We start from the raw sequence: 14,257 nt of genomic DNA on the forward strand, positions 1-14,257 counted from the left end.
AGTGGGGTACCCCAAGGTTCTGTGCTGGGGCCCCAGCTGTTTACATTGTACATTAATGATTTAGACGAGGGGAATAAATGTAGTATCTCCAAATTTGCGGATGACACTAAGTTGGGTGGCAGTGTGAGCTGCGAGGAGGATGCTATGAGGCTGCAGAGTGACTTGGATAGGTTAGGTGAGTGGGCAAATGCATGGCAGATGAAGTATAATGTGGATAAATGTGAGGTTATCCACTTTGGTGGTAAAAACAGAGAAACAGACGATTATCTGAATGGTGACAGATTAGGAAAAGGGGAGGTGCAACGAGACCTGGGTGTCATGGTACATCAGTCATTGAAGGTTGACATGCAGGTACAGCAGGCGGTTAAGAAAGCAAATGGCATGTTGGCCTTCATAGCGAGGGGATTTGAGTACAGGGGCAAGGAGGTGTTACTACAGTTGTACAGGGCCTTGGTGAGGCCACACCTGGAGTATTGTGTACAGTTTTGGTCCCCTAACTTGAGGAAGGATGTTCTTGCTGTTGAGGGAGTGCAGCGAACGATCTCCAGACTGATTCCCAGGATGGCGGGACTGACAAACCAAGAAAGACTGGATCAACTGGGCTTGTATTCACTGGAGTTCAGAAGAATGAGAGGGGATCTTATAGAAACGTTTAAAATTCTGACGGGTTTAGACAGGTTAGATGCAGGAAGAATGTTCCCAATGTTGGGGAAGTCCAGAACCAGGGGTCACAGCCTAAGGATAAGGGGTAAGCCATTTAGGACCGAGATGAGGAGAAACTTCTTCACCCAGAGAGTGATGAACCTGTGGAATTCTCTACCACAGAAAGTTGTTGAGGCCAATTCACTAAATATATTCAAAAAGGAGTTAGATGTAGTCCTTACTACTAGGGGGATCAAGGGGTATGGCGAGAAAGCAGGAATGGGGTACTGAGGTTGCAATGAACTCATTGAATGGTGGTGCAGGCTCGAAGGGTCGAATGGCCTACTCCTGCACCTATTTTCTATGTTTCTATGTTTCTGTGTTTGTAAGTGACAATGGGCCCTGCTTTACCAGTGCCGAGTTCAAGGACCTCATGACCCGCAGTGGGATCAAACATGTCACATCTGCCCTGTTTAAACCAGCGTCCAACGGTCAGGCAGAACGAGCAGTTCGAACAATCAAGCAGAGCTTGAAAAGGGTAACTGAAGGCTCACTGCAGACTCACTTATCCCGAGTCCCGCTTAGTTATCGCACAAGACTCCACTCGCTCACTGGGGTCCCTCCCGCTGAACTGCTCATGAAAAGGGCACTTAAGACAACGCTCTTGTTAGTACACGCTGATCTACACAAACAGGTCGGGAGCAGGCTCACAGCACTAAACAAGCTGCTACCCCCACACACAGTCAAAACTGGGAGAACAGGCTCTCAACAGCAGGCAGAAGCCATCAAGGGCCACAGGAAAGGCTGTTCACACCTCATCAACCCACAATGCGAGCAATCAACTACAAACTGAGAGAAGCTCAAGAGAGATCAGCCAGACGCAGCTCATTTTTTGGGAACACTTTAAACAATAGAACAGGTCTGTGCTGGAGGTGTGGGGGTGGGCACTCATCAAGGGAATGTCGATTTCAGCAGGCTATTTGCAGAAATTGTGAATATACAGGTCATTTGGCCCGCATGTGCAAATAAACGGCAGCTCGGCTGGTATACGAATCGGATGGGTTGGAAAGCGGACCAGAAGATGGTGGGGACAGTACCCGGGACACCGATGTACAGCAGGTCAACACGATCAATGGCCGCTGCTCCTACAACAGGACACCTCCTATAATGATGAGGGTCCTACTCAACGGGATATCTGTCAACATGGAGCTGGATACGGGAGCGAATCAATCTCTCATGGGCGCTCATCAATTTGAACAACTGTGGCCGCATAAAAGAGACAGACCAAAACTCACAAGGGTCGACACCACACTAAGGACCTATGCCAAAGAAATCGTACCAGTCCTTGGCAGCGCCATGCTCTTTGTCACACACAAAGGGACAGTGAACCGACTTCCCCTGTGGATTGTCGCCGGAGACCCCCAGCACTGCTGGGGAGAAGCTGGCTGGCAAAACTAAACTGGAAATGGGATGATGTCCATGCCATGTCATTAGAGGAACGGACCTCCTGCTCAACAGTTATAAAGCGATTTGAACATCTCTTTCAGCCAGGTGTGGGCACTTTCAAAGGGGCCAAAGTCAAAATCTACATCACACAGGATGCTAGACCGGTCCATCACAAGGCCAGAGCTGTACCCTATGTGAGGGAAAAGATTGAACATGAACTAGACAGGCTTCTGCGGGAAGGCATTATTCACCTGTGGAATTTAGCGACTGGCCAAATCCCATCGACCCAGTCATGAAGCCTGATGGATCCGTACGAATCTGTGGGGACTACAAATCTACCATAAACAGAGTCTTCCTACAGGACCAGTACCCGCTGCCCAGAGCGGAGGACTAATTTGCCACATTGGCTGGAGGTAAACTTTTCTCAAAATTAGACCTCACATCTGCGTATATGACGCAAGAATTGACCAAGGAATCCAAGCTACTCACCACCATCAACACATATCGAAGCCTTTTCATGTACAATCGATGCCCATTCGGCATCAGGTCATCAGCCTCCATATTCCAGCGCAACATGGAGAATCTGCTCAAGTCCATCCCGGGGACGGTTGTATTTCAAGACGACATACTTATCACGGGCAGGGACACCGACTCCCATCTCCATAATTTGGAGGAAGTATTAAAGCGGTTGGATTGGGTAGGCCTACGAGTCAAGAAATCCAAGTGCCTGTTTCTCGCACCCGAGGTTGAATTTTTGGGCAGAAGGATTGCCGCTGATGGAATCCGCCCAACAGAGTCCAAAACAGAAGCAATTCGCCTGGCACCCAGGCCCCGGAATGTCTCAGAACTGCACGCCTTTCTCGGGCTACACAATTACTTTGGGAACTTTATGCAGAACTTAAGCATGCTGCTGGAGCCTCTCCATGTGCTACTCAGGAAGGGGTGCGATTGGTTTTGGGGGGACGCCCAGGAACGCGCCTTCAATAAGGCACGCAACCTTCTGTGTTCCAACAGTGTTTTGACTTTCTTTGACTCAGGTAAAAAGCTAGTTCTCACATGCGATGCGTCAGCGTATGGGGTCGGGTGCATTTTGCAACATGTCAATAGTGCGGGCAAATTACAACCCATAGCTTATGCCTCCAGGTCACTTTCGCGGGCGGAGCGCAGGTACGGAATGGTAGAGAAGGAGGCGCTCGCGTGCGTGTACGTTGTCAAAAAGATGCACCAATATCTTTTCGGGGCCAAGTTCGCGTTCGAAACCGACCACAAGCCCCTCACATCCCTCCTATCCAAGAGCAAGGCAATAAACGCCAACGCCTCGACGCGAATTCAACGGTGGGCACTCATGCTGGCGTCCTACGACTACACAATAAGGCACAGACCAGGCACAGACTACTGTGCCGACGCGCTCAGCAGGCTACCCCTGGCGACCACGGAAGGACTGTGAGATAGTCATGGCAATCAATGCCTTTGAGTCCACAGGTTCGCCCATGATGGCTCGCCAAATCAGAGCCTGGACGGCCAGCGACCCCATGTTATCCTTAGTCAAAAGATGTGTCCTAACCGGTGACTGGGCAGAGGCTCGCGATACCTGCCCCGAGGAATTAAACCCTTTCACAGGTGCATGCATGAGCTATCACTACAAGCAGACTGCTTGATGTGGGGCAGCTGAGTAGTCATGCCTCTGCGAGGCAGAGAGGCATTTGTCTGGGAGCTCCACTGCGAGCTCCTGGGGATCATTCTCATGAAGGCCATAGCCAGATCCCACATCTGGTGGCCTGGTATTGATGCGGAATTGGAGCTCTGCGTCTGAAGGTGCATCATTTGTGCCAAACTCAGCAATGCCCCCAGGGAGGCTCCACTGAGCCCCTGGCCCTGGCCTACCAAACCGTGGTCGCGGGTACACGTAGACTATGCGGGCCCATTCATGGGCAAAATGTTCCTCGTAGTTGTAGATGCATTTTCAAAGTGGATCGAATGCACCATTTTAAACTCGAGCACAACCTCCATCACTGTGGAGAGCCTCGCAACCATGTTTGCAACGCACGGAATCCCTGGCATATTGGTCAGTGACAATGGTCCGTGCTTCACCAGCGCAGAATTCCAAGACTTTATAATTGACCACGGCATAAATCACGTCAAGACGGCACCGTTCAAGCCGGCCTCCAACGGCCAGGCGGAGAGAGCAGTGCAAATCATAAAACAAGGCATGCTTAAAATCCAAGGTCCCACGCTGCAGGGTCGCCTGTTGCAACTGCTGCTGGCATACAGATCTCGTCCACACTCACTGACTGGGATCCCCCCATGCAACTGTTGATGAAAAGGACTTTAAAAAAAAAAAGGCTCTCATTAATCCTCCCAGATATGCACGAAATCGTTGAGGCAAAGCGTCGTAAGCTGACTGAGTACCATGACAGAAATTCGAGCGGGAGATGGAATGAGATAGGGGACAAAGTGTTTGTACTAAACTATGGCAGGGGTCCCAAATGGCTTGCAGGGACAGTAACGAGCAAGGAAGGAAGCAGGCTACTGGTAGTACAAATGGACAATGGCAAAACCTGCCGGAGGCATGTAGACCAAGTCAAAAGCAGATTTACCAACAACACTGCGGAACCAGAGGCAGACTACAATGTGGAACTCGCACCACACCTGGTGGACAGACAGAGGGAACAACCTGAGGAAAGGGCAATCCCAACAGACAGCCCAGGCGAGATACCAGCAACCACACCCAAAGAAAAACAACTGAACCACAACTCAGATGCTCCACGCGAGAGCGTAGACCACCTGAGAGACTGAACCTATAAAGACAATAAGACCTTGGGGGAGGGTGTTTTCATGTATCTTACATTATTATATATAACTGTATCCTAACATGCTATACATGACTGTAATAAGATATGACCTGTAACCACCAGCATACCTTACCACCAGGGGTGCACTTGCAAGAGACAGGCATACAAGGACAGGTCTCAGGCAAGTGCAGCATTCCAGAGCTGTGAAATAAAGGTGCAGGTCCAGAATGACCTTGACTTCACTACATGCCTCGTGTGAATCTGTACTGAGGGGACAGGACTTTACACAAGACATAACAGTAATGATGCGGGAGTGGAAAGAGAAGCCAGTGCAAGAAATTTTCTGGCTACGATTAGATAGATAAGAATGGAACCAGGCAAGTGCAGTCCCACCTAGCTGGACAATGGATGAGAGGCATTGGAGGAGGATGGAGTGGTCAACTGTGTCAAAGGCTGCAGACAGGTCCCCAAGGACGAGGAGGAATAGCTTACCTTTGTCACACTCACAAAGGATGTCATTTGTGACTTTGATGAGAGCTGTTTCAGTACTGTGGCAGAGGCGAAAACCAGATTGAAAGAATTCAAACATTGAATTCATGGAAAGATGGTCACGGATTTGGGAGCTGACAACACGTTCAAGTACTTTGGACAGGAAAGGGAGGATGGAGATCAGGTGCTAGTTAGCAAACAAAGTGGAGTCGAGGGTTGTTTTTTTGAGGAGATGGGTGATGACAGCAGATTTGAAGGAGAGGGGAACAGCATCTGAGGAGAGAACCATTAACAATGTCGGCTAACATGGGAGCCAAAAAAAGAAGTTGGGTGGTCAACAGTTTAGTGGAATAGGGTCAAGGAAGCAGGAAGTGGGCCTTATGGACAAGATGAACTTGGATAGATCAAGATAAACTGTAGAAAGATGTGCGTTTATGGCAGGTGGGAGCCTCAGATGAAGTTTGACTCTGTGGGCTAGGTGAAGCAAGGGAACTCTTAGAGGCAGCTTATCGGATGGTCTCAATCTTTGAGACAAAGAAGTCCATGGGCTCCTCACACTTGTTGTTAGAGGTGAGAGTGGTGGAGACAGGGGAGAGGGGTTTAAGATGGTTAGCAATAAAGAAATAGTAGCTGGGGGTTATTTTTGCAATCAGAATAGTGAGCAATTTTTGTAGACATGAGTAGAAACCGATAATGGTTTATGTGTTCGAGCCAGATCTGGCGTTGAATGGCTTAGCCAGTTGTCTGCCACATCCGTTTAAGTCCGCGCCCTTTTGACTTGAGGGAGCGAAGATGAAGGCTGTACCGGGGGAACGGCCAGCGTGTGAGCGAGTAATCTTTTTAATAGGGACTAGGGCATCAAAGGTGGTGGTGAGGGTATGGTTGAGCAGATCGGTAGCTGCAGAAATGTAATTGTTAAAGAGGGCCAAAGTTTGATCAGTTTTGAATTGATGTGCAGTTTTAAGAGATTTTGCAGAGAGATTTTTCTAAGGGCGGGTGCAAAAGGAAGTAGTTTTAGATTGGGGAAGGAGGTTGTGGGTCGAGAGCGATAAAAAGAAATGGTCAGAGATGGCTTTAACCTTAATTGACATGGTTGAAATAGCAAGGTCACGAGAGATTGCAAGGTCAAAGGGGGTGGCCATGAATATGGGTTGAGGAATTTACATGGAGGGAGAGATTAAGGAAGGACAGGAGGGTAAGGAATTCTGAGGAGAGAGAGCATGATAAATTGAGATGAAGATTGAAGTCACCGAGGATAAGAAGTCACTCGGTGCATAGGCTGAGGGAGGAAAGCAGTGAGGATATATCCATGATAAAGTTTTTATTATACTTAGGTGGGTGGAGATCGAGAATTTTAACTGAGAGGTGAGAAGGGTGGAATAAGGCGAGGTGATCAAAAGATGAGAAAGTGTCAGAGGAGTAGGGGAACAGACCAAGGTAAGATTTGGTGATGAGAGCTGTTATGTATGTATGTAAACCTCACCAATATGTAAGACTTGCCACCAGGGGGCTCACCTGCGGAAGACCTAAGGGTCACCTGTGCACCCTGGGGCAAGCAGGTATAAAAGGTGATCTACCATGCTGCTTCCTCACTCTGGAGTCTGAATAAAGAGATCAAGGTCACAACAGTTTGAGTTTACAATACAGTCTTGTGGCGTTATTCTGAACATAACAAATTGGTGATGAGTAATGGATCACAAATTTTCACGCGGTAATGGCTGCTGTTGGAATTCTTGAGAGATTTGTTCAGGATGACGATTGGGAAGCCTTCGTTGAGCGCCTCGACCAGTACTTCGTGGCCAACGAACTGGATAAGACTGATACGGCGGTCAAACGCAGGGCGATTCTCCTCACCGTATGTGGGTCTACGATATATGGTCTCCTCAAAAATCTGCTGGCACTGGACAAACCAACGGACAAGACTTACACAGAGCTGTGCACGCTGGTGCGGGAACACCTCAAGCCGAAGGAGAGCATCTTAATGGCCAGGTATCGCTTTTACACGCACCATCACTCCGAGGGCCAGAACGTGGTGAGCTTTGTTGCCGACCTAAGACGCCTTGCGGGACAGTGCGAATTTGCAGGATCTTTGGTGGAAATGTTGCTGGACTTTTTCATGCTTGGAATTGGCCACGAGGTCATTCTTCGCAAACTGCTGCCTGCCAAATCCCTAGATCTGAGCAAGGCCATCACAATAGCCCAGGCTTTATATATCCACGAGCGACAACGCAAAACAGATATCTTCACAGAATCGAAGCTCACCGGCAAGTACTGTGCATAAAATAATGCTTTCAGCAGGCAGAACTGTACATGGCAGGGCCCACACGACTGCAGAGGCCAGACCGAGACCAAGGGTGACTCAGAGTCCACTGTGGGGCGTGAATGCGTATCCATTAACACCACGTTGGCGCTGCAGGGGCAATCACAGAGCCCATCAATGTCGATTGAAGCCGTATGTGTGCAAGGGTTGTGGAACAATGGGACACCTCCAGCGAATGTGCAAATGACCTGTAACTCACCACGTGGCAGAGTCAGGATAGGATGACCGATCCAGCGAGGATCACGCTGAACGAGCAGGAGAGGCAACTCAGCCTGAGGATGAACAGGAAGTCTATGGGATACACACCTTCACCACCAAAAGCCCTCTAATAATGTTAAAAGTTAAACTCAACGGCACTCTAGTCGCCATGGAATTGGACACAGGGGCGAGTCAATCAATACTGAGCCAGAAGGCATTCAAGAGGCTGTGGGGCGACAGCACAGGTGACTCTTAGGTCTCCCGCAAGTGTGCCCCCTGGTGGCAAGTCTTACACATTGGTGAGGTTTACATACATACATAACATCACTCTCCCCGAAAGTCTTATGTACAAGTTATTTGCAAGTTGAGGCGATCTGGCGCTCCGCGTTCCCGAGTCGATCATCTGAGTTGAAGTCCTGGCATGGGTGAGTTAGTCAGATCATTGCTGCATGGCTGCGCAGCTGGTCTGATTGGACTGACAGGCATGGTGGGTTCATCCTTGTGGTTGACGGCAAGGTCGATTGGTAGTGGGTCGCTGGGGGCCAGATCCTTTCACAGTGATTCCTGGTTATCTGTAGTTCGCAGTTTGGTCTGGTCCAAATGCTTTCTGCATTTGCCCATTACCTGGTTTTACAACAAACGCTCCATTTTCATCACAAGCACTCCATCCTCCTCTTTGGCTAATACGGTGCTAGCAGCCCTTCTGGGGCCCTGAACATGGTCCACATAATTTATTCTGATGTCGCGTGGAGGAGCCGTGCGATCATGGTACATTCTCTGCTGATACCATACGGAAGGCTCGGTTCTGAGTGATTTTGTCTGGTGATTGCATAGCACCCGGGATAGCTGGGTCTATGGGGAGTCAACCGTGACATGTGTGATGCTTGGCTTTATGATTTGGGCTGCCCACTCCGGACTATTGTCGCTGATCCTAAGGTCTGGCAAGCCAAGGATGGCCGATATGGCCTTGAGACTTTCAGTAGTGGCGGGAGGCTGCGTGGTCCCCGTAGATCTGGGTCATGGTATGGAGGCCCCAGACCATTGACTGTGTGTGGCCACCCTGCCTTTCTTTGCAATGTTGCAGGGTTGCCCCATACGGGCCAATCTGATGGGATGAGCAATTCGTCTTTGCGACGGATAAGCCGCAACATCCTGTCTAGCGGTTTGCCGTTAGCAGGCGGTAGCGTCGGATCCTGGCTGGTCCAGGTCCTCAACTGGGGAGCCATTACGGTTGATCCCTTGCTTTCTAGCACTTCCATAACAACGCGCCGATCTGCGGGTTGCGCCGTTTCCACCCTGGTGGTGGGCAACGGTAGCCAACTGAGGACATTAGCGCCGTTCTCAGTGCCTGGCCCATGACGGATCATGTTCCAGTGCACAGACAGTGTTAGACATATTCGAAACAAAGCATAGAAACATAGAACCATAGAAAATAGGTGCAGGAGTAGGCCATTCGGCCCTTCAAGCTTGCACCACTATTCAATAAGATCATGACTGATCATTCACCTCAGTACCCCATTACTTCTTTCTCTCCATACTTCTTGATCCCTTTAGCCGTAAGGGCCATATCTAACTCTCTCTTGAATACATCCAACGAACTGGCACCAACAACTCTCTGCGGTAGAACATTCCACAGGTTAATAATTCTCTGAGTGAAGAAGTTTCTCCTCATCTCAGTCCTAAATGGCTTACCCCTATCCTTAGACTATGTCCCCTGGTTCTGGACTTCCCCAACATCGGGAACATTCTTCCTGCATCTAACCTGTCCAGTCCCGTCAGAATTTTATATGTTTTTATGAGATCCCCTCTCATCCTTCTAAACTCCAGTGAATACAGGCCCAGTTGATCCAGTCTCTCCTCATCTGTCAGTCCTGCCATCCCACGAATCAGTCTGGTGAACCTTCGCTGTACTCCCTCAATAGCAAGAACGTCCTTCCTCAGATTAGTAGACAAAAACTGTACACAATATTCAAGGTGTGGCCTCATCAAGGCCCTGTATAACTGCAGTAAGACCTCCCTGCTCCTATACTCAAATCCCCTAGCTATGTACGCCATTGATAATGGTGCCTCTGCTCTCCCAAAACTGTGAGATTGGCAGCTTGTCTGACACGAGCAAATATTGGGACACTCTTTGGTACATCTCTTTTGTCCCATGAATGCAGGCTACTGCTTTGGTTAACTTATTGGATACATGTACAACCGGTTGGGACTCGCCCGCTACTTTGGCTTGCTGCACAACACGCCTGGCCCCGTGTGATAACACATCACTTGGTGCAAATACTTTGTTAGATACATATACAACTGGTTGGGGTTCGCCCGCTACTTTGGCTTGCTGTACAACATGCCCGACCCTGTGTGATAACATATCACTTGCTACAAGTACTTTGTCAGATACATATACAACCGGTTGGTGTTTGCCCGCTACTTTGGCTTGTTGTAAGGTACCCCCGACCCTATATGATAATGCATCATTGGCCGCGAAAGAGCGCTCACGTGGGTTACACAGTGCAAACAACTTATTGGAGCGTAGCGGGTTCCAGGCCTTCTCAGCGGCCGCCTCTTTACCTTTGCCCCAAGCTCAGTCATCTTCCTTGCTGGGCAACACATACCTCTGTTTCATTGTGGCGACATCCCGTGGTCTGGATGCTCTCTCATCCCGTGGTCTGGATGCTCTTTCATTCTGTGGTCTGGACGCACTGTCGTCCGTGTTCGTGATGCCAACTACCACGATCTTCCTCCCCAGGGATTTTGCCTCTGGCATCAGAAAGACACTTTCGGATCGTTTTGGCCGGAGTCCCACTCTGCTTGGTCGAATTGGACCCTCTTCCATCGTTGCAAAGAGGTTGTCAGCTTTGGGTGGTGGGTACCGTGCCTGTACCGCTGTTCGTTTGATCTTTACCTCCTCGTGGTCGTGATGGGCGGCCTGTGCCTCGGGGATCTGCAAATGGATCTGCACTTCGATGCCTGGTTCAGCTGAAGATGGGGGCTTGCTCAGCCTTTGAGCAAGGGAGACGTCGTTCGCCGGAGAAAGTACACAGGGGTCTTACCAGTTCCATCGAATCTTCCCCATCCACCTTCTACCAAGCAGCATTGGCCCATCACCTGAAACAAGCCACAGTGATAAATTGTGCACTGCTCCCTCATGGGATACTCTTATGTCCACTACCAATATCAATTCCTTGGTGTAGGTGCGCAGCTTTGCCTGAATCGGGATCGAGATTAAGGGAGGACAGGAGGGTAATGAATTCCGAGGAGAGAGAGCATGATAAATTAAGATGGAGGTTGAAGTCACCGTGGATGAGAAGTCGCTCGGTGCATAGGCTGAGGGAGGAAAGCAGTGAGGATGTATCCATGATAAAGTTTTTATTATACTTGGGTGGCTGGAGAACGAGAATTTTAAATGAGTGGTGAGAAGGGTGGAATAAGGCGAGGTGATCAAAAGATGAGAAAGTGTCAGAGGAGTAGGGGGACAGACCAAGGTAAGATTTGATGATGAGAGCTACACCACCACCACCACGAGCTGGGCGGGGCAAGTGGTGGAAGGTATAGCCGGGAGGGGAGACTTCGATTAAAGGTAGTGTGTCATTATCCCTCAGCCAAGTTTCCGTTAGTGCCATGATGTCGATGGTGTTATATAATGCAATTAACATAGTAAAATGTCTCGAGGTGCTTCACAGGGGCATTATAAAACAAAATCTGACATAGAGACACATAAGGAGATATTTGGGAAAATGTCAAAATATTTGGCTAAAGAAGTAGGTTTTAAGGAACGTCTTAAAGGAGGATAGAGAGGTAGAGAGGCGGAGAGGTTTAGGAAGTCAATTCCAGAACTTAGGGCCTTGGCAGCTGAAGGCATGGCTACCAATCGTGGAGTAATTAAAATCGGGGATGCTCAAGAGGCCAGAATTAGAGGAGTGCAGATATCTCAGAGGGTTGTAGGGCTGGAGGAAATTACAGAGATAGGGAGAGGCAAGGCCATGGAGGAATTTGAAAAGAAGGATTAGAATTTTAAAATTGAGGCATTGCTTAACTGGGAGCCAATGTAGGTCAGCGAGCACAGGGGTGATGGTTGAGCGGGACTTGGTGCGAGTTTTGGACGACCTCAAATTTATAAAGGGTAGAACATGGAAGGCCGGCCAGGAGTGAGTTGGAATAGTCAAGTGTAGAGGTAACAAAGGCATGTTGATGGTTCCAGCAGCAGATGAGCTGAGGCAGGGTTGGAGTCAGGCAATATTACGGAGGCAACCTTGGTGATGGTGAGGATATGTGGTCGGAAGCTCATCTCGGGGTCAAATACGACACCAAGGTTGTGTATAGTCTGGTTCACCCTTAGACAGTAACCAGAGAAAGGGATGGAGCCAGTAGCTAGCGAACATTGTTTGTGGCGGGAACTGAAGACAATGGCTTTTGTATTCCCAATATTTATTTGGATGAAATTACTGCTCACCGGTTATCCAATTTTCACATCCAAACTGAACAAAATTACAATTAAATCTGTCATCACATAATGAATGCCAAAGTTCATGTAAACAATTCCTGATTCTGAATTGGATGGCTGGCCAATTTATAGTCTAATTTCTTTAACATCTGTAAAATTCAGAATATGCAAATTCAGTTAATTAATGAAACTAGTTTCCCAAGAACAAAAGCAAGAAACCTCTTTGAAGTAGATAAAACACTGTTACTTGCTTTTTCTTTACAAGAATATTGCTGGTAATTATACTTGCAAATAAATAAAACAGCACCGATTTCATGAATTTTAACAAAGCACATGGTTGCACCTGTACCACCACAGCATGTTATGAATGAAAGGACATAGGCCTTAATCTCAGGTGAAATATTTTGCAAAATGTCAGCAAAGGAGAGTAATGGAAGATAGCAGCTTAAACGGCTTTTGCGCACCTTCTAGCAACTGGATATGGAGTAGCATTAGCAGAAACATGGAATTGCATTGTTTGTCTGCGAGGTTACATTGATGGAGACCTAATAGAAAACAGGAAGAAAATTTTATGTTTTCAAGTCAAAGATAGATAGATTTTTAAGCAATAAGGGAATTAAGGGTTACGGGGAGAGGGCGGGTAAGTGGAGCTGAGTCCACGACCAGATCAGCCATGATCTTATTGAATGGCGGAGCAGGCTCGAGGGGCTAGATGGCCTACTCCTGTTTCTAATTCTTATGTTCTTATGTTCTTATTAAATGGAAGGGCAAGGGAAAAAGACCACGTGATTCAGTTTTGATGAAAATTTAGACTATCAATAAATAAGCTCCACTTATTGACCTTTCTGTAAAATAAGCAAAAACTAATTTCATGTATTATAATCCAAAGTTCAGTTCTGTGTGAATGATTGTAAAATATTTCTAATGCTGCAATTTTATGGAAAATAATGAGATGACATTTACTTTTTGTTTGCGCTTATTCCCTCAGATGTTGTCTTCTTTTATCATTCTACCCTCACATCTGTGTCCCTGATTTTCCTTTGTAAGCCCCACCCTTTCTGTCCCAGAGTTCCTTGCTATTTATATTCTGTCACACAGGCACAGATTGGGTACTGAGCGCATATTGTAGCAGAGCCCTGTCACTTATTTACCTCAGCAGCTGGCGTGAACAGGTGTACAATGAATTCACTGCATCATTAATTTAGCCTGACATCAAATACAAGAGTGAAAATCTGTTTGAGTTTGTACTCAAGCTGTTAGAGAATTGCTGTTTCGTTGCAAGGAAAGGATTTGCAAGCAAACTTGATTTGAGTACTTAGTTAGATCTTATTTATCTTAAACATGAAAATGATTGATTAACTCATAGGAGATGAATCAGAACTGAATCACTTAGGTTTTACTGAAGGGTCAAACTGTGATAAGCCACTACTTTATGCATTTGAGGATAAGAACAAATATGCTGAAAAATGACCGTCTATTGAGAACTACAATAGCAATAAATAACTTACAAATTACAAAAACATACATGCTTTTATTAAGTACTGCTCTTATCATTCTAATTTTAGATTAAAGTATTTTGGTTGTTCTCATCTACAGAATTGTTGAATCATGTACATTAAGATTATAAAAGTGCTATTAGTTAGGAATTACAAAAATTGGTTATATTGTACATTTGAAGGCTTTTAAAAGGGTTGTCCTATGGTCCTGGCCATTTTTCTGTGAAAATAACCATAATAAATTGAATAGCATCGGATGTGAACAGAATCATTACTACTCTTAAATCTTATTACCTTTTATCTCCAACACTGCTGGGCTGCAAGTTATGTAATGTTCCAGTTTCATACAGAGGTATTAACAAAGTATTCCTGCAGACTCAGATATAACAAAAAGTATGGACCCAATATAGGTTGCGGAAATGGTAGAAAATACTAG

Source organism: Pristiophorus japonicus, chromosome 3 (genome assembly GCF_044704955.1).
Source record: "Pristiophorus japonicus isolate sPriJap1 chromosome 3, sPriJap1.hap1, whole genome shotgun sequence".
Taxonomy (NCBI): domain Eukaryota; kingdom Metazoa; phylum Chordata; class Chondrichthyes; family Pristiophoridae; genus Pristiophorus; species Pristiophorus japonicus.